The 20,415-nt window shown below is 43.8% G+C and overlaps 1 protein-coding gene across 1 annotated transcript in view; it reads right to left on the reverse strand.

The window, feature by feature from the left end:
• Hs3st1 (heparan sulfate-glucosamine 3-sulfotransferase 1) overlaps positions 1-20,191 on the reverse strand; it is a 32,543-nt gene extending 12,352 nt beyond the window's left edge. Inside the window, exon 1 of the mRNA XM_055624009.1 lies at positions 19,972-20,191. The gene's annotated coding sequence lies outside the window, so the exon portion shown is untranslated. The remainder of the gene's footprint in view (positions 1-19,971) is intronic.
• Positions 20,192-20,415: the final 224 nt, after the last annotated feature.

Here is a 20,415-nt window from a genome sequence, read left to right on the forward strand (position 1 = left end):
ATTAAGAACAATCCTGGTGGACAACAAAGAGAAATAAGTCTGGCCACAGAGGTGGAGTTATCCGAGAAAGAAGATAACAAAAAGTTGGAATTAACAAAAGATTTCCAGCCAAAGCTTAGGTTCCTCTCTAAATTCTGTAATTTAAAACCTGCAGGAAAGGCCTGAAACCCTGAAACTCTCAAGAGCTTTAACCTTATATTTGTATTGTAAGGATTAAATAAAACAGTATGGATGGGGCTCTTAGGACACTGTTTTATTGCATAGTTCATATGGCCAGCCTTCAAATCACTGTAGCTATTTTTATCCCTAAAAATGCTGCATGGTATAAATAGGACCTGGGGATGACAATTAGTCAAATGCATTTTCTCGTGAGCCAAACTGCTGCAGTGACTCAACCAGACAGAAGCTCAAGGAAGAAAGGACAGTGTGACAAAGAGATAGGATCAGGCTCTGTTTTTGAGGGCAGCACAGAGTAGGGCCTTGTTAAGACCCCGTCTGCCCCCAACAAGAGTGGAACAGCATGGGCCAGTTGCTGCAGCCCTGGAGAAGGAAGGGAGGCAGTGTTCCTTCTCAGTGTGCTTCGTGTGCCGTTGTTGGGCACAGAAGGCAGCAATGACCTAAATAAATCCTTCATTAGACACAGAAACACACTGGCATAGGCAGCACACAGCAGAGCCGTGTGACAGGAGGGCGGACAGGGCCTTTTCTATTACCATGTAGCTGAGTGGAAATAGGGCCCTGCCAGCAGATTGGGGACTGGAACTGGATGATGCTGCAGTACTCTTGCTGCAGCTGTAACTCAACCTCAGACAGCTGCTTTCTGAGCTGCAGGAACCTTCCTGGGTAGGCCAAAGGCTCATTCATCATGCCACATGTGGCGAGCACTCAAGAGTGCTGTGTAATTTCCCAGAAATGCCAAGACACAAGCAGTATGGGAGGCACAATGGCCATGTACCAAGATGCTTACCTGTCATCATATGTCACCATCTCACAGAAAGATAAACTGAGATAGACAAAGAACAAGAACTCCAAAGTCATGCACAAAGAAGCTATAAAGGGTAGGGCAGCCTGGCATTCACAAACCCCATGTCTGTGAACACAGACTACACTATGTATCTGTGCCTATATGGTGTTGGGCAAGAGAGACCAGAGAAGTTTACAGATATAAACAAATATGTGTAAAGCAAAGCAAATTCTTCCTCCACTGAGACAACGGTCAGAAGTGGTTGTGTCTCGTTTCTTAAGCCATCTTTAAAGGAATGAACATCCACATCTTTTCAATATTTATACTTTGAAGCACTGTTGCTCAATATGATTGTACTTGCAGTTCAGAGTCTTTGAGGAGTGATTTGGTTTAGGTGAGATAATACAGTTGGGGTCCCAATCTGAAATGACAGATGTCCTTTAGAGGAGAGGAGACGAAGAGTTCTCTCTGTGTTCAGTGTGTGTAAGACAAGGAAGAAGGAAGCTGTCTGTAGGCCAGGAAGAAAGACATAAAGAACCAAGTCCTTCAGCACTTCATCTTGAGGTCTCATTCCCCAGGATGGTGAGCAATCAATGGCTGCCTGTTCATAGCATCTGCTTGGAGCAGCCTCACTAGCACACAAGTCCTCAGGGGCATGATGGCAGAACTAAGCTCTTTGCTGGAAGCCCTTCTGCTGTGTAAGCACAGGACTGTCTACTGGATCCAGGCATGTGACCTCACAGAGGAAGTCAGCTGGCGATTAGGGGCTGTGGCAAGCAAGCTGTGCACATGGCCTGTCTAAAGAGGTAGCTGCTTCAACTCTGGCAGATATCATTCAAGTCCAGGAACTGGAATGACCTGATGCTCGGGTCATTTTTCCAGACTTGACTATGGGTTTTTACGTGAGATACCCTGGGTTTTTATTAATGTAATACATGAATATTTGTTGTCAAATCAGGAGAAGGTAAAAAAAAAAAAAAGATGGAGAGCAAAGGAAACCTGTACATTCTGATGCCTAAGATCCACAGTTTGCCTTCAGGTGCACTCTCGCTGTTATGCAGTGGCTTCTGTAAGGTTTCTGAGCATGCACAGAAGTCTGGAGGCACAGAACAATCAACTCATTGTGCTTAAAGAGTTACATCTAACATAAAAGTTACACATAAAGGGCTAATAGCAAAGTTTCTTAGTGAACAGGAAGGGCGTCATGTAAATAAGAGGCTCAGATGAGAGAGAATTGGAGAGAGGCAGAGAATTCCTGAAAGGGAGGTGATGCCTAGGCTCAGTGATGGGGGAGACATGGGGTTTCCTTTGCAGAATCCTTAACAGGGCATCCACTCTAGGTTGTTTGGAGCAGAAAACGGAGGTAGGCATGTGTAAGCTCTCACCTAGCGTTTGCTGTGGAGCTCACATGCTTTTGTTGAGTATTGATAGAGATGAAGCTTCAGGAGTTTGGAGATTCACAGTGTCCCCAAGAGGAGAACAATCACTACATTCTGATTTTTAATTCCTGCAAGGTCACTTTATCGAATAGATTCCAACTTAAGGAATATTACTGAAAATTCTTGGAAATTTCTGCTCTGAGATTATATATATATATATGTATGTGTGTGTATGTATATATGTACATATGTAATTACAAGCATATATATGTACACACACACACACACACACACACACACGGGTGCTTGATTTATCGTAGACATTTAAAAACAAGTATTTAGGCCAGGCATGGTGACACATGTCTGAACTCCTAATTTTTAGGAAACAAAGGCAGAAGGACTGGACTGCATAGTGAGATCCTACCTCAAAAACATGTAAGAAAGTGAAAACTGTGTATTTTATATGCATGCTTCTACACTGACAGTAGAGCTTCCCCGACACATGCCTACAAATCAAAACTACCATAAGTCAGAAAAACACCGAATACATATAGCCTATAGAATATCCCGGCTGAGCAGCAACGTACACCACAGTATGTTGGCAGTTTCCCTGGTGACCTCACCTGAGTGTGAGGTAGAGCAGAGAGCTGCCTAACATCCCAAGAGAGAATGGTGCCAAGCATTGTTGGCTCAGGAACAACAATTTCTGCTGAGTGCATATCGCATTCTCAGCATAGTAAAATTGAAAAAATCCTATGTTAACAACACAACTTAGCTATATTGCCAACTACCATGACTGAACCAGAGAGGGAACAATGCCACGGACACAACTATATGCTGGAGAGATTGCTCTGTGCATGAAACACTTGGCATGCAAGTTGACCTCTTTGAATCCCGAGAACCCATGGAAACCTTTGCGTTGTCATGTGCAGACTAGTGCTCTAACAGTGCAATGGGAGGAAGACTTCGAAGGAGCTCAAAGGCTAGGTGGCCTGGCATACACAACTATGAACAACAACAGAGGAGAGAGAGAGAGAGAGAGAGAGAGAGAGAGAGAGACCCTGTCTGAAACAAGGGGGAAGACAAGATTCTACACCTTAGGCGGTGCGCTGACCTCAGCATACTTCTTTTGGCATGTGTAGAACTGAACACATCTGCATGTGTGCCCACACACAGAGACATCACATACATACATATCATAGACACAAATGAATTCACAGTAAAAGAGAGACAGAGTCAGACACAGATACACACAGAGCGAGAGCAAAACCAAGCAAAACAGAAAGAGAAAGAGAGAGAGAGAGCGAGCTTTTTAAAGACACAACCGTATCCATGAGGAACTCAAGATGGAAGTTGGAATTAAAATAACCAAGGCCTAGCATTACAGCAGGCACAGATTTCATAGTGACCGTATCGTTTTTTTCTGAATAAATCTGTGGCAATTAGTGGAACAACATTCTTTGACCTCTCTTCCTACGTATATATATATATATACACACACACACACACACACACTCACACACACACACACACACACACACACACACACACACACACATAAACAAACACAAACCATGAATCATGAATCATACTTTAAAAAACAACAAAATTTAAATGCCATTTAAGTTCAATATGCCTTTGTTATGATTATCAATCTGGGTGCTACAAAATTAGATAGTTCCTCAATTTTCTCTGATTCGGACTTCAATTTATCCATAATGAATCTACTGTAAACAAAGGACACCTGTTTTGTTATCTTGCTCATCTAAAAGCCATATCATTTATCCACAGATGATGTTTTTGACGTAACTGTTGGAGGCCTCTTATTATTTCTTACTATAATTTCAATATCTTCAGATCAAGTATGATGGCACCTGTCAAGAAAGATCATTAGGATTCTTGTCTTTCATTCTTTCAGAATGCGAATACAAAATGACTGACTTGTGCTTTGTACATTTAAACTATTATTTATTTTTACTTAGACAAGGCATTTGAAACATATTGGCATTAACAGGAAACTTTTTTAGAAATAAGGTGGATGAATCCTGGCACTCACAGTGGGAAGGTTTGGGAGTTAAGAGTTTGTCTTTGAAACCCAGCTCCACAGACTTTCTTCTGTTTAGCCCAGAAAATCCTGTGATCTGTGTGCCTCGTTTTCTTATCTGAGATGTGAAGATTGTAACAGTACCGACTTTGTAGGATTGTCTGAGAACCAAAGGAAGTGTGAGTATAGAAAGGACTAAAGAGGGGCCCTGGCATAGAGAAAACCCTCATGAAATGTCAGCCATTGTCACTCTCTGACTTGTGCCTTCCATTGTAGCAGATAAAGGCTCTATTCAGGTGGTCTACGTAACTAACCTAGATAATCTCAGACACGTACAACAGGTCTCCACAACATTTCCTTTGCTTGAAAGGGCCAGTACATGGAAATGAAGCCATGTTAAGCTACTGTTGGGAGCTGGGGCTTAGTCCAGCATTGTGCTATGACTTCTTTGTGACCTTGTTCAAAACTTGGAAATATTCTAGACCTCATTCAAACAGGGAAGTAATTAAGACACAGATTCTGACCATTTAACACACACCGTAAAAGAGAAACATTCAGAAAATTAAGACATATTTTCATGTATCACAATAATTTCCCCAGATTCCAAACAGGATGATGAGTTAGCCATAAAGCCTTTTCACCATCCATCAGCCTAACACACACGGCTCAAATGCAGCAACACATACCAAATTTCCAAGCTGCTAAGGTGTTTTGGTGAAAAAAAATGTGGGGATACAACACCATTTTTAATAGGAAAACCTACTGTTTTCAGATCACAGCTTACACTTATTCAATTAATATTAATTGGACCAAAGATATGGTCTAGAAGAGATCAAATAGACTGGAGAACTGTCTCTAAGTGATGCCTAGTTATTTCAAGGATGAAGAAAGTTAGGACAGCAGTGGTATTATACCGTTATAACAGGTTGTATTTCAATATCTCTCTCCAAGAACACACTGCAAAGAAACTGGACAGAGGACTAATCCCTTTCACAATGAAAGGCAAAAGACCAGAGGTGATAAGAAATTAGCAACCGAAAGAAGTTTTCAGTGTGTTCCTTGGAGAAGATACTGAAGATCACTTAGTGTCTGATGAGAATCAGAACAAAGGTCAGCACGTTTGACTGAAGTCCAGGCTACAGCACAGGGATGAGGAAATGTGAAAATAAAGTAAGGTATACTAGGCGCTTCATGTTTAACTCCAGGCTCGGGTCTGTCTCCTCGGAGGCTATCCTTTTCCATCAGGACCTCCACTTTCCATTCAGAAAGTTTACCCTACTGTCATGCTTGGGTGGATATCAGAATTAAATGAACTATCATAAGCATCATATTAACTTTCTTGATACAAGGAAGACTTTCAATAAACAGGAACTTGGTAAGATAACAGGAATTTGCTGTCATAACCTAGACAAAAGCAATAATAATTTGGATTTTAAAAGAACCATATTCTATCTCTTTAAATAATTGTCCTAAGTTTGAGAGGAAATTTCACCATTCCAAACACTAACATTTGGCAAGACGAAAAGCTTTTTTCCAAAAATAAAAAGGATCATTTCTTAGTGTTAGTTACAGATGAAACAATAACAGAAATAAAGATAGGCATAATAGAGAACACAAAGGCTTCTAGCATGGTATTTATGAAGGACAGCTATTAAGAGACAATTTGTTGTTATCAGAGAACCTTAAAAACTACCCAGGTAAGGAAAGGGAGAAGGTGACAATAATCTCACACACTGATCTGCCTAACCCTGCTGGGCCCAACCCTAGTGGGCTTTGCAACTAGATTCCTACCAAGTGGCCAGATGTCAACCCAAGGTCTTTACACAACTTCTTTTGCAACAAGCGTGATGAAGTTTAGACTGTGAATGGGATCAGGATGAGCTGGCTCAACCTGCAAGACTCAAAAATAATGGTCTACTACTGGGAGCAGGAACGTTGGAGCCCAGGGAGAGCTGTTTCACAGAAAGGCTCTGCTGAGTGAGCCCAACCAAAGACAGAGCACTGGGAACAATGACCTTGACCACAGAAGGAACATCTGCAAAGGGTGCATTAACTCCCTTAGGAGGCAAAGGGCAGCTGTGCGTCTGAACTCAGGAAGTGTGAAGTAACATATGAGCTTGCCCTCAAAGCTGATGTTTCTATTTATAATAAATGAGCTTTGAGTTCATAATAATAGTACTTTCACTTTCCAACTACAAGGACCACATCCTTCCCTTGAACCTTGAGCAACAGAGCCATCTACTTACATTTCATTTTCTACTGCCTTGTTGCACCTGTACTCAGGGCAAGGCATCAATCAACAAGCAGAATTGGTTGAACTGTTGTCTGGGACCCAAGTCCTCAGGGACGTAGTCAAGTCAGCAGTGGTCATAACCATGTCACCTGGACGAGCAGTGCTTTTTCAGCACAGGAGAGGTGCCCTTGCTTAGTCAAGCTGCCCAAGCTTGAGATGAGCACCTACTTCTCGGCATCTCTTCCTTGAGTTGCTTGTTTCATGAAGGCTGGTGGCAGGCCTCTGCACACTCAAGTCTTTCAGATATCCTGAAAGAGAGCAGCTACTGTTTCAAGCAGAGCAGGAAAGCCTGCTTGAAAAGCCTGAAGGGAAAGTGAACACAGTGCAATGAAGCACACACAAGATGGCTCCTAAATTCACAGGCCCTTTCTGCCACCCGAGACCTTCATGTAGATAACGGATATTCCCTATTCTCCAAGTGGGAAATAATTTGCCATGGGATGAGGAGGCTGTGTATCAGGAGATCATCCAGAAAGAACTAAGAATGAGCCAGTGTAAACCTGATGAGAAAAAGGCACAGAGGCACCAGCCAGGAAGAAGTGTGCACCCAATCTGGGGATATTCATGCCACTCATCTATGTGAGGGAAGGCACAGGGCTCACCTCATCAGATTACAGAGAACAGAATGGTGAGAAATTTCAGTAGGCATACTGGCTGCCCAACTTGCAAGCTCATTAATACTTTCACTTTTTAAAAGAAAAGCGGAACAAGAAGAGAGAGCATTTACACACCTCCTATATGCATTAAATGCTCCAACTAATTAAATGGACTGTCATTAAAATCACCATTAAATGCATCATTGAACTTAATCTTGAAGACTGAAAAGGGGGGTGGAAGGGTCTCTGGTGTTTTCATTCAACAGTTATTATGTGTCAACAATAGTCTGTTGGGCTTTGGGGAACTCTAGGCAAATTCTCGAATCTCTGTAACTTCATCCCCTGAAATAGATTTAATATTAAATAAATGAGCAAAGAGAATTGTATAATTAAAATTATGAGGAAGAGTGAGATGATTTACCTGCTCAAGGTGACATCTGTTCTGAAACCTTCTGTTGTGGAATGAAATCACGTCTATGTCTAAGAATTCAACACCACAGTCCCTTGGATTCCCCATTGCACTGGGGGACAGGGAGGTTTCTGTTTATCGCTGAGTTTTGCAATGATTGTCCAAGACATCAGGAGAGACTAACAGAGAAAAATGTTGCAAACTGCAAACGGCTGCAAATGTTACGGAGCCAGAGGAGGGAAAGAGAGGAAAGCAGGAGGATAAAAGATCTGTATTTCAGCTGAAGATAGCAATAAAAAAGAAGTTATGAAATTCAGCCTGATCAATCACTGACTGCCGTGGATAAACACAGCTGTAATAGTTGCTTAAAGTAAGAGGGATCGATTCAGGGTTGCCATAGCCAATTAATTTTCTGCTTTCATTGTTCCAAGTACCTCTGTGCCTCAGTTTCCTATTATATTTGTGCATATACACAGACATATACACACATACATACACATAGACATACACACGTACACATACACACACCCACACACACACCCACACACACACACACACACACATACCCACACACACACCTATTTACCTTTGGGCTAATTTTTGGTTGCTAGGAACGATTGGGACAATCTAGAGGTTTTTCAGGTTTCTCTTCTTGCTTAAAGGACAAAAGCCCCCTCCCACCCCCCAGTCAATAATTTCTTACTTTAGAGAAACATAGTGAGAGCACTTGTGTGAGGGACACTGTGACCTTTCATTAAGCTGGTGAGGGGCACCAACCCACAAAAACGGGCAATCTGCTATACTCAATCAAGATGGCATTCTTGATCTGACTTTCAATCAAAATCTGCCGTTCCAAAAATCAGAAACTAATGAGGAGTATTAGGTGCCACGATATTGATCCTGTCTATGTGCCAGGCTTTGTAACAGATGCTCTACATACGTTACAAATAAGGTAACTTGTGAAATAGAAAACATTTTACAGATAAAACAATGAAGGCTTTTAAAAGCAAAAGCACTTCCCAAATATGAAATACAATGGAAAACCCCTTCTTTCCTGGTCGTCGATATTTTCTTGTGCTCAGGGTCACTGTGAACTCCGACTACTCTCAGAAGAGAGCTTTAGCCCTGTGTGTGGTCTTACTTCCCAGGAAGATTGATAAAGGATGGATCTGGTATTCCCTTGAAGAGATCATTCACACAAGGCATGTAGATGGGGCTTACAGTGGCAGGAGGAGAGAGAATTCTCCCAGAACCCCCATTCCCAGGGAGGACAGACCAGACAGGATGCCACTCTGAAAGGCTTTTCCAAGGGTTACTTCAAAAACTGAAAATTGAAAGTTTAACCGGAAGAGAAGCCCACCTCACCAGAGGACCAGCAGAGGCACAGTGGCTGGTCCCTCCACAAGGTGGCACTCAGTGCCCTTGTCTTTTCATCTGCAACTTGATGCTGCATCAGGATCCCCAGCTTCTCTCCTGCTTGATGATTACAGCTTTTTATACCTTCCCTTCCATATCAAGAGCATTACTTTGGGATCCTGAGCTTTAGCCTAAACGCCTGCGTGGGGATGAAAGCAGGGTTTGCTGAGGACAGTCCTGCCACATGTTACCAGATTCCCTGCCCTTGAACTCTGTTTGTCTGCTCCTATTGGCTTTTCTCTTGTCTCACCTTCTTTTCTCTCCCTTTGTTCTCTGCTCCTTCCTGTCTCCACTTTTCTCTTGCACAACATATGCTCTTGGTCTTCTCTTGTCCTCATCCTATACTATTTCATCATTGCTGTTTCACATGGGTAAGATAAGTTAAGACTGGTAAAACAAAAGGCTGAGACACTGCTCTATTAATATATTGTATGAGCTTTAGTTCTTGGCCTCCATGATACATCATTCAATTTCCTACCCAGGGAAATTGTCATCATATGCTGTCAGATTCATGTGACACTATCTGACAAGCACTGAATATCTCTTGACATAGTTTATTTGGTTAACTTTGCACTAAACAACTGTCTCTTAAATATTCAAGCATGCCCGTTTTCCAGATGGGAAGACTGAGGCTTAACATCATGTGGTGCAACTTACCTTCTATGGTATGGTTTATACATAGAAAAGTAAACGTCAACCAGATCCAACTGGCTGGGTAACTGAATGCCATTCTACCCATATTTTTCTAGACAATATTCTATAGAAACACATTATTAGAAAGTTCGTGTTACACAAGGAATTAATACTCTATGCAACAGAATAAATTATTTTATCTTAAGCAAGGAAACTTTAAAAAATTGCCTTAGAAACTAAATGTGCAACAACTCCTTGCAGATCTGATTCCCTATCAAGTGCCTGCCTGATCAGACACACTCACATCTATTTTCACAACATGCTCCAACAATCTTTGTGGCATCTCCACTCAGTCCAACCAAGCCCAGTACATCTGAAAGGCCTCTACTGGGCTGCCAAGCTTTGCAATCATCTGATGGAAGAAGAGTTTCAGGGGTGAGCTTGTAAAGTGCTATACATCTGGAATCAGCGGAACCCCATGGATATCTAACCTTTCTTTCGTTATTAATTTTTCTATTTGACAATGGCATACGTGTCTATAAAGAATTGTAAATGATATGCTCCTTATCTCCCTCTCAGCTGTATAGAGCAGCATCCACCATCTCAACCCTAGTTTCCTGACTTTTGGTTTGATTTTGTGACTTAGTTGGTTTAACCAGGTTCATCAGTGTGGCCACTGGATTGGAACCAGGTACTGGAGCCTGCTGAGGTCACCGGTGGGGATTCAAATAAAGAAAATGATTCCCTCCACTCCCTAAATCTATCAGCCAAATAGATCAACAGTGAAGGACAGGGCCCTCTGAGTCCCTCCTCCATTCAAGCTCCACTTGTGTTGACCCAGTGTAGGTATCTTCAGCTACTGTTAGGCCACGATCACAATGGGTATATCTCAGTAAAAGATAATGTGTCACAGCCCTATTCGTTTCCTCCTAATGTTCCCTTTGCCTCATAGAGGTTGGTAGAAATTATTTAAGAGGTAAACCCTCATCTTATCTGTCACTTATTCTCAGCACCTGATGTAGCTATGAACCTCTGCGTTCACTGGCAGGAGAGGATTAACATCTATGGTTATACACATAAAGGTTTAGATGGAAGCTTCACACTGGCAGTTTAGCTGAGCAACAGTATTTGGTTCCATTATGTCACATTATCTCCCATGCCATGGGTTTTTGATCAGGTTTACTGTACACAAGGCATGGATTCTCTCTCATGAGGCAAGTCTCAAGTCCACCCAGAGAACACCAGTTGATTACACCCATTCCAGTGGTGACACTGTCACACAAGTAGATACATCTTGCCTGGCAGGCTGGTTTTACAGCAGGATCATAGCTGTCTAAGGCCATTGGCTGACACCTTCCTCCTCACACTTCCCCAGGAGCCTGTCCAGCACCTTCCAGAACCATGAAAGCTAGCTTGCAGAAGGGATGATACTTCCATTTCTATTCCAGCTTGACTTCTCTGAGTTATACACCCAAGGGACATGGTGTCTTTAGCAACCTTGCCTTACTCTCCGGTTCTGGCCGGGGACCATGAAAATGATAAGATCTGGTACCGGATTGTGGATCCTTTACCAACAACTCATAAGGACATATCCTATCCCTGACTCAGGGCTCTTTTTTTAATAACCCATGACTTCTAGGGGCAACATTTTCAGCTATGCTGAGTATCTCCCTTCAAACAGTTTATTAAAAAAAATAAATTTCATATTTTAATTTGGTTACAAGGTAACCAAATTTTCTATTTTTTGTTAATTTTTTATTAATTACACTTTATTCATTTTGTATCCCCCCATAAGCCCCTCCCTCCGCCCCTCCTGATCCCACCCTCCCTCCCCTTTCTGCATGCATGCCACTCCCCAAGTCCACTGATAGGGGAGGTTCTCCTCTTCTTTCTGATCTTAGTCTATCAGTTCTCATCAAAAGTGGCTGCATTGTCCTCTACTGAGGCCTGATAAGGCTGCTCCCCCATGCTTTCATCTGGTTAACCCTCCTACCTACTGCCTTGTCTTTCCTATTCCCTCATACCTTCTTGCTTAAATTTTCCCTCTATTTCCCTCTACTTTCACATTGCCTATGTTTTACTATCCTCCTCTCCTTTATGCCATAATCCTCCCAATGGCCTCTTTCTAGTTTCCTGGGTTCTCCCTGTATTGCTAGCTAAACACACAGAATTAGGGATTCTAATACTAGGTCTACAGAGATGAGCTTGGAGAGATATTTGCATTTAGTAAGGCCCCATCTTGATGGACTCAGTACCCCTCTGGAACCTCACAGGTTGAAATTCCTTCTCCCACTGATGGCTAAGAAAGGCCTGGCTTATGATATCATGTTCTTAAAGAAAGAACATGTGTCTCAGTTACTAAATACATTCCAGGTCTGTCTCCCTCTTTTTAGCAGGTAAATAAGATCTCCTAGGCTAGGCTGCTCTTTGCTTAGCTTACCAGAGAAAACAACATTTCTTTTTCATCTTGGACCAGTCCCTCAGGCCAAACCATTTCACCTTTGAGATTACAGTATAACCCTTTCCTTAGCTTCATATTCATATGGTTTGGAGTTTTCAGAAAAGTGATTTCTCAGACGACATAGGAAGTTAGTGGGACTTAGAAAGATATAGGATAGCAGACAGACATGATCACAGACTGATCCCAGTACTCAGGGAGACGAGGCACACACCCTCCCACTAACCAATACTCTCAGCTTACAGTAAATACATTCTTAAGTATCTGTACTATACCTAAACAGTTGTTTATCATTTGTCTAAAATTCAAATTTAATTGGCACTTTTATATTTTCATCTGCAAAACCTATCAACTTTATATAAACCACTTTCTGAACATAGCACTAGGCACTTTTATGTCTTTATATCTTCAGAATAATGTTGAGAAAATTCGGGCCCAGAAAAGTCATCCATTATTGCAAGCCAACACAGGCACATGATACCAGGAAAGCAAAATAATTCAGAAATAGAATCTTGGATATCTGTCTCTGGCACCCAGTTCCTCTTTCCTTCCTAGTCAGGGAAGGGTCTGTTTGGAGAAGGGCTGGGAGTCAAGGGCAAACCAGTTTTCTAGAGGAGACTCTCAGCCTAATCTGTTCCTGTTTCTGAACTAGTTATTTTTCCAAGCACAGCGAGGCAAGCATGCCTTTTCATTTCAGCTTCATCTGCAATCACCTTTCTCTCACTGTATTCTAACTGCTGATACAGGACTTTGATTGACTCTCCTAAATGAAAGAATGAAGACATTTACATAAAACAACCCACTGCAGGGCTCACAGGCACTGAATCTGCAGGAATTCCAGGGGAAAGGCGACAAGATGTAAAACGCTGAGGTGGAAGTTCTTGACGGAGAAAGGAAGACGTGAACAGTTTCCAGTCTATGTGAATTTCTTCACTTACAGAGTGTGTTTAGTCTTTCAGTCCTCTGGGCTGAATAATCTCCAGCTATCTGCTCAGCACAGGTGGAGGATTCTGGCTGCAGGTCCAGGACCTACCCACTTCACACGGGGAGTAGAAACAGAGTGACTGATTTCCACGCCTCAGTTTCCTTAAACATAAATGGAAGAATGTCTCACCTTTGCAGGACTGAGGGGACAGGGTGAGGACAGCTCATATTATCATCAGCTGTCAAAGTAAGACCTTATCAACTACATTCTTTCTGGGTCAGAGAGCTTCACGTGGCTAAGAAGGCCTCAGCAATGGGCTCCTGCTAAGGGATCAGATACTCAGCTGAATTTATACTTTGGAGATCCCAGAATAATTTGTTGGGTTCTCAGTAATTGGATTTATACAAATTTTGACTATATTTGAGTATTATTGTTTTCTTTTCTCTCTAATATGTTTCTCTTTTTTCTTATGTATTTCTTCCCCCATGAAGCCCTCCTTCGTTTTACCAGATGAAGACTCTCAGGGTTTCCTTTTTGTGTCAGTAGTTGGGAGCAGACACAGAGTTCCGGAACCTGAAACAAACATACACCTCCAGGTCTTTGCTCTCATGGAGCGTATCTCCTTGTGGGGGAGTTGCAGCATAGTAAGCAAGTGAGTCAGTCAAGTAGCAGGATAACCATAGCTAAGCACACTCCAGAGCTACACATTGTCTTAAGAAAGGCCTTGTGAACAAAGGGAACAGTGACGAAAGAGGCTTATCTCTGAGATGAGCCCACTAAAGACAGTAGAACACTTCCCACATTTTATGCACAACCTTGCTAATTTATCTTATTGTTTGCTAAAGTGTAAGTTCGTCAGGAATGAAAAATATTTCTTCATCTCCTGGACAACTGCCTATCAGTAAAAGTCAGGCGGGTTTAGAAGATGGTCTCCAAGGGCACAGGCACACTTCATACTTTGAAAAAAATTTAAATATTTTGCTCCCAAGAGACAAAATAATAACAATTTTTAAGAAAAGTTCGTGTCATTCAAAGAAGCTACAGCTCCAAAGAAATTGGCACTATGGATGGAATCAAGGCATGAAAAACAAGTCGGAATGCACACAGGTAAACTATTTCTGGCACATATATGTATTCACTGTTCAATTAAAAAGGTGCTGAACACCAATGTTCTAAGCATGGACTATCTACAAGGACATCTTCTCCACTCCCCTTCACAGCTCTGGTGATCTAATCACCTGTGATCCTGTATTGATGCCTTCCATGTTGGTCTATAATATCATTGATGGGTTTGGTGGTCCACCATCATACCTAACACAATGTCTGGTGCAAGGCAGATGCTCAACATGCCCACTTATCACTTAAAGAGAAATATGCAGAGAAATATCAGAAGTTAATTTAAAATTGCAGGATACAACCAAGACTCCATACTCCCACACTGAAAACTGTTGTGTGTCAGAGAGTGAAACTTTATATTGGTTACCTGCCCAAGGCTTTGCAACTTATCCACTACCCTGACATTTCATATCAAACTTCCCTGATTTTTTTCAACCTTAACATACCCCACTCTAAGTAGGTGAGCTTTCCATTAGCTCTCTGTCTTTGCATTCTCCCCTGGAAGATGTGAGCATGAGTACGGATTTCCATCTGTTTTATCCCCTGCTGTGCTTCTGGTAGGAAGACTGTAAGTGGCACAGGGCTGAAACTCAGCTAATGAGTTAATGGTCTAAATGGGATTCTGAAAGTGCTTACTGAGACAAGGACCACAGGCATCCCAATCTGGCTGAAGCCGATGCTCTATCCACATGAAAGGAAGTGATCACAGCAGTCTTTCCCCACAGTCCTGTTGTGATCTTACTTACAGGTAAGCTCTTTAGAGTCACATTCCAACCCGAATTCCCTTCTATCCCAAGCACCCAGAAGCCACATAGTCTGCAAGTCTGTGGGAAGGCTCCAAGGCCCCTTTACAGAAAAATGCTCTGTTGTGCCCGCATGTACTATTTAGACATGTTGCGTTAGCTGCTAGAACCTGATGTCAGTAAATTTTACTACAACTACAAACCTGCAATTTATATTAAACAGTAAGTAAAACCTGGCAAGGTTAGGCCATAGGTTTCACTGGCAACAAAGTGTTGGATCTGAGCTCTAGGCCTGGCTTTCTGTCTGTGCAGGCTGAAGGCATTGCGACCCCTGCTGGAAAGCTACCAAACAGCTGGCAGTATGCAGGAGAAAAAAATTTAGGAAAGATGTCCTTTGGGATCTATTTCTGTTATGTTTAAGCCTTTTCTTAGAAGAATAATGTATTCATTTTTCTAGTCCTCTCCTGGTAGCACATAACTATTGACAAACTATGGCCCAGTAAATATTATTCTAACGGCCTACAAAAGCTATGGACTTAATTCCCTGTGGGTGGAAGGAGCTGAGAAGGCTTCATGCCAGAGGCAGTCCTGAAGATGGATTGTAGAGGCTGCGTGCATCAGCTGCTTGCGATGCTTCTTAACTCAGAAACAAAAAGAAATTTGTTTGAAGACTATGTGTTGCCTCTAGGAACTAGTGAGATGCCGAAAATCCAGGGTTGGAAAATGAGAAGGAATGAAGAGAAACAGACTCTAGGGATCATGTCAAAATGGTACCCAAGGAATGGTTCCACTGGGAGCACATCCCTGAGACTTGGATGCTCCTGCTGACGCCAACCACTTGATCCATGACCCAAGCTGGCGATAAACACTCCACAGTTCCTGTGTCCTTAAGTTGCTCCCTCCTGATTCCAATCCCCTGGTGGGATCTTTTAACTGAGTTCAGGGCTGCAAGATACAAACTAGGAAATGAAACTCTGCCTCCAACTAGGAGCATCTCTCTGAAGCAAGACAGTGAGATTCCCTATAAAAGAATGATATTTGGTTGCTTGGTACCTTTTAGATATGTAGTGGTGATGGAGGTAGAAGCACCCAATGCAGTACTGAAGGATGCAATGGGAACACATAGATCTGCATTCCAATCTGGAATCCTCTGTACCTTCAGAAACCGACAACGTTTCCTAATCTGCAGATTCTCAATTGTTAAAATAGAAATGATGCCATCTGTTCCCCCGAATAGCTGTGAAGATTCCATTCAATCATTCATTCACTTTTCTGAACACATTTAGGGACTGCCTATTTAGTGCTTGATACTGAACTAGGCTCTGGGGACAAATTCTGAAACATCGATAAAAAGAAAGAAAAGCAAACACTCTGTGCAGATGACCAAGTTAGACAAGGGAGATGCATGAAACTGGTCATGCATCATGTTCCCCTAGCTGAGTCATTGCTCTTTAACTTTTCTCTGGTTTTTATTAAGCAATATTAAGTTCCTCCCTCCAAAAACATCTTGTTAAGACATATGTACATACTGAACTTAAGAGCATAGCTGCAGCAAAAAACAGTGAAGGGCAAGGCATGGAGGTCAATGGGAAGAGTGCTTGTCTAGCACAATGGTTTGAACCACAGCCCTATAGTAACTGGGTGCTATGGTTCGTGTGTGTAACCCCATCACTTGGAGTTGGGAGCAAGGGGACCAGATGACTCCAAGGTCAGATTTAGCTGCACAGCAAGTTTGAGGTCAGCCCAGGATAAACAACCCTGTTTCAAAGAAGACAAAGAAGAAAATCTACTCTAAAACTTAGTACTGATCCTGAATATTAAAATGATAATTCTTAGAAACAGTGGGGCTCAGTGCTGATGTAATTCATGTAGAGTGCACATAAGACAAAGCTTATTGAAATATGCCCTCATTTAATGTTTAGTACATGTGATGAACTCAGGCACACCCCAATTACAATTAACTTGGACATTAAGTAGATATAAAATAAAAATGCCAGAAGGACAAAAACAATAAACAAAATTTCACAAGTGTTCTACAGTCAGTGAAATGTGTTTTATGTGTATTTTATCTCTTCCTCTTAATCATCTTCCAGTCACTAATCTGCAGGAAAGACTATATGAGTTTTAGAGAGAGAAAACAGTCAGCCTAAGGTCATGGGGCCAGAAGTTGGTTTCACCCCTGTCTGTGGTCTCAGTCTCTTACTTTCCCTTTCAGGAAAGCCAGCATGGGTAGAAAGCAGAAGGCCAGAGCTCAGTTTGAGGACTCCGAAACAGCAGCATTGGTAATTTCTAACCTTAGCTACAAACTCCCTGCCTTCTGTACCTTCTAGGAAGCCAGTACACTTGCCACAGAGCAGCTGAAGAAATTTCTACACTTCCCAGCCCAGGCCCTGAAACGGGTGCCTAGACAATCATGACAGGCACTCTATGTTCCATTAAAGCATCCACAAGTTTGCCTATCTCTGCCTCTAAATCTAACCACATAAGAGAGAGCATGGCCCAGTCCTGCTGGTAGCTGTGTGCCACCCAGGGTGCTTGCTTGGTCTCAGAAAGGCAGAGCACAGAGCTGAGCAGCATAGACCAGTGAGCCTGTCCCCAGCTGCTTTGAAATGGCCACTGAATTTTAACTTAAGACAAGAAAAGCTCCCATGAAGCTTTTCCCTTCAGAGAATCCCTGGAATTTTCAAGGCTGAGAATTTCTTCTTTTGAGGATGAAAACACAAGTCCCAGCTATATAAAGGAGTTCGAGTAAGGCAAAGCTCATTCTGCTTAACAAGGTGCAGGAAGGCGATAATCTGCTGGAGGGATAAAGCCTTTGCTCCCCCACCAGGGGCAAGGGCCCTCCTCCGCGTGTCCAAAATTCCCTTTGCAAGACCAAGGCATCGTTTCGTCCCCAGCTTCCCTGTTCAAAACTTTCCATCCGAAAGTCGTAGTATATTGCAGGCACAGCAGCTTGGTGGAGGATGTGAAGCCCAGGAGCATAGCTCAGCCTTGCTCACTAAGACATCCTCTCTGGCTGCTGGCTAATTAACTGCAGAGACTTTAGAGTGCTTAGTCAGGAAGTTGTCCATCCCTGTCGAACCAGAGCTGGATGGGTAACTGACGCCAAAGAGGCTCTTTTAAAAGTTCACCTTCTCATGTCTGGCTGTGTGTGTGTGTGTGTGTGTGGTGTGGTGGGGTGGGGTGGGTGCAGGGTCCCTGGGGGGCCGAACGGTCGGTTTCAATACCGTGAATGGAATAAAAACTAAGCACTCCGAAAATACAGAAGGACAGCACGGCGATTTGAAGCTTAAACGTTCATCTGGATTTTCAAAGGTTGGGCTAATTCTAACCTTACTCACTGTGGCTAGAAAAGTAGAAAGCAAGACTAATTCCCAGTGTCAAAAGCAATTAGAGCTTTAGAAATGCGGGGGCTAGGGGTGCAGAAGTTGAGCTATTTCTATCTTTTATTAAAAACTAAAGTTAAATGTGGGATTCCTGGAATTAACTCCTGGGTGGAAGCTGTTAATGGAATTTCAACAAATACAGTGAGATTTGGGAGCAAAACTGAGACCGCAGGACTTCCTTTGGGATCCACCAGCTGGCCATATATACCCAAGGCTGGGGCACGTGGGGAGTGGGGAAGGTGCTAGCGATCTGGTGATACCTGCGAGGTGGGGCAGGCTGGGTCCTGGTGGAGCTTTCCTTAGAACGGTGAGCTCAGGCGGAAGCGGGGGCTCACTCCCTCTCTCTCTCCTGTCCAGTCTCTCCTTTCTTTACCCCAGCTCCTGGCTAACCAGAGACTGCTTCTGGGAGACCAGAATCCAGAGTTGCCTCCTCGGATCTCACCCCCAAAAAAAGCATCATAGCGGAGTTACAGATAAAAATAGCCCAGGACAACACGGTGGGAAGAGGAGAAGTAAGAGTCAAGCAAGGCAATGCAAGAATACCATAGCTTTTACATAGTGGGGGTTGGACAGGAAGGGTGCTACTCCTGGTCCAGTGGAGGGCCCCGCGTGTGCAAATAACATCAGGCTCGCTCTTAGCTTAGGCTGTGCCATAAAGAGCACCCACAAATAATTGCTGAGTCTGGCACAGACCACCAATCCCTGGCAGGCAGCTGGCTCTGGAGTTTTTTTTTTTTTTTTTTCCATCCTGCTACCGGCTTGAGCCCTAGTTTCAGAGATCTGACCCTCCAGTGCCAGGAAAGGCAGGGTACAGAAAGGAAGGCAGTGGAGTTCACTGCTGCAAAGGCGGGTGTGTGGGGCGCACCTGAAGAGGTCGGGCACCAAGTAAGTGGTGCTCATTCTAAGCATAGGCTTCCCAGGTTCGTGTCCCTACATCCTTTATCCACGCCCCCCCCCCCATCCGCCTCCTCTATCGGTGGTACCCAAAATAGAAACTGAGGTGGAGAAAAGTAAAAAATAACATGAGAAATCAATAGACGTATGTAACTGGCTTTCTTAATACTTAAGATCCTGCCTGTAGCCTTCCTCTTCAAGTACCCCGGGAGATGCTCAGTCTCCCCATTACTGCTACCAAGTGCAAAGGCAAACCAGACCAAGACTTCCGCACCCCAGATGCCAAGTGACTCCAGTCAGATGTCCCCTGGCCCAGTTCTCTGTCCCAGGTTGTGCCCTGGTTCCAGAGCTCCGCTGCTCCAGCTTCAGATGCACAGGGTCCTGGAACGAAGGTGCGTCGCGTAGCAGCGGGCAGCGATAACTCTCCCGAGTCAACTAAGGACATAAATCCAGTCTTTTAAGAGACGGAAACTCGCTTCCCTTATACTCCATCTCGAGAATTCTAGAGATGAGGTTCCAGGACAGGACATAGCAGGATCAGAAAACCCCGAGTCTTTCCTCCGGTAGAGTGTACTCTCCACTCTACCTGCTTCGGCCTCGACTCACCTTGGGCTCTGCACTTGCCCCAAGTCGGGACACTAGAGGAAGGTACCAAGGCAGCCCTTACCGGCTGCTTCCATGCCTGACGCCCTCACTCCTCACGCGCAGCGCTCACCTGAGTCGCGTACCCGTCCAGCCGGTCCGGCGCCTTCAATCGTCTCTCCGGCCGGGCCATGGACAACACCGCCGCCGAGCACCCGCGCCCCTTGGAGCAAATTTCCAGCCACCCCAAGGCAGGCGAGCCGGGAATAGACACAGGCACTCAGCGAGAGAGACCCGGCTCTGGCGGCAGCTCCTGGCTGCAGCGCGCGGAGGACCTTACAGACAGCGTTTTGGTGCCTGAGCAGAGGATGGGAGGAGCAGGAGGAGGAGCAGGAGCCGGAGGAGGGGACTTGGGAAGCCGGCGCTCGCAGAGACCGCAGAGGGCAGAAGAGGATCACGAGCGCCCACTGCTGCCCAGTTGTCTCCGGTGCTGCCCCGGGTCCTGCCTCCCAGCGCGTCCCTGCGCTGACTTCCAGCTACTCAGCTAATAAGCACGCTGTGTCTGCGCTTCTGAGTC

This window comes from Psammomys obesus, unplaced genomic scaffold (genome assembly GCF_907164565.1).
Source record: "Psammomys obesus unplaced genomic scaffold, mPsaObe1.curated_primary_1811, whole genome shotgun sequence".
NCBI lineage: Eukaryota > Metazoa > Chordata > Mammalia > Rodentia > Muridae > Psammomys > Psammomys obesus.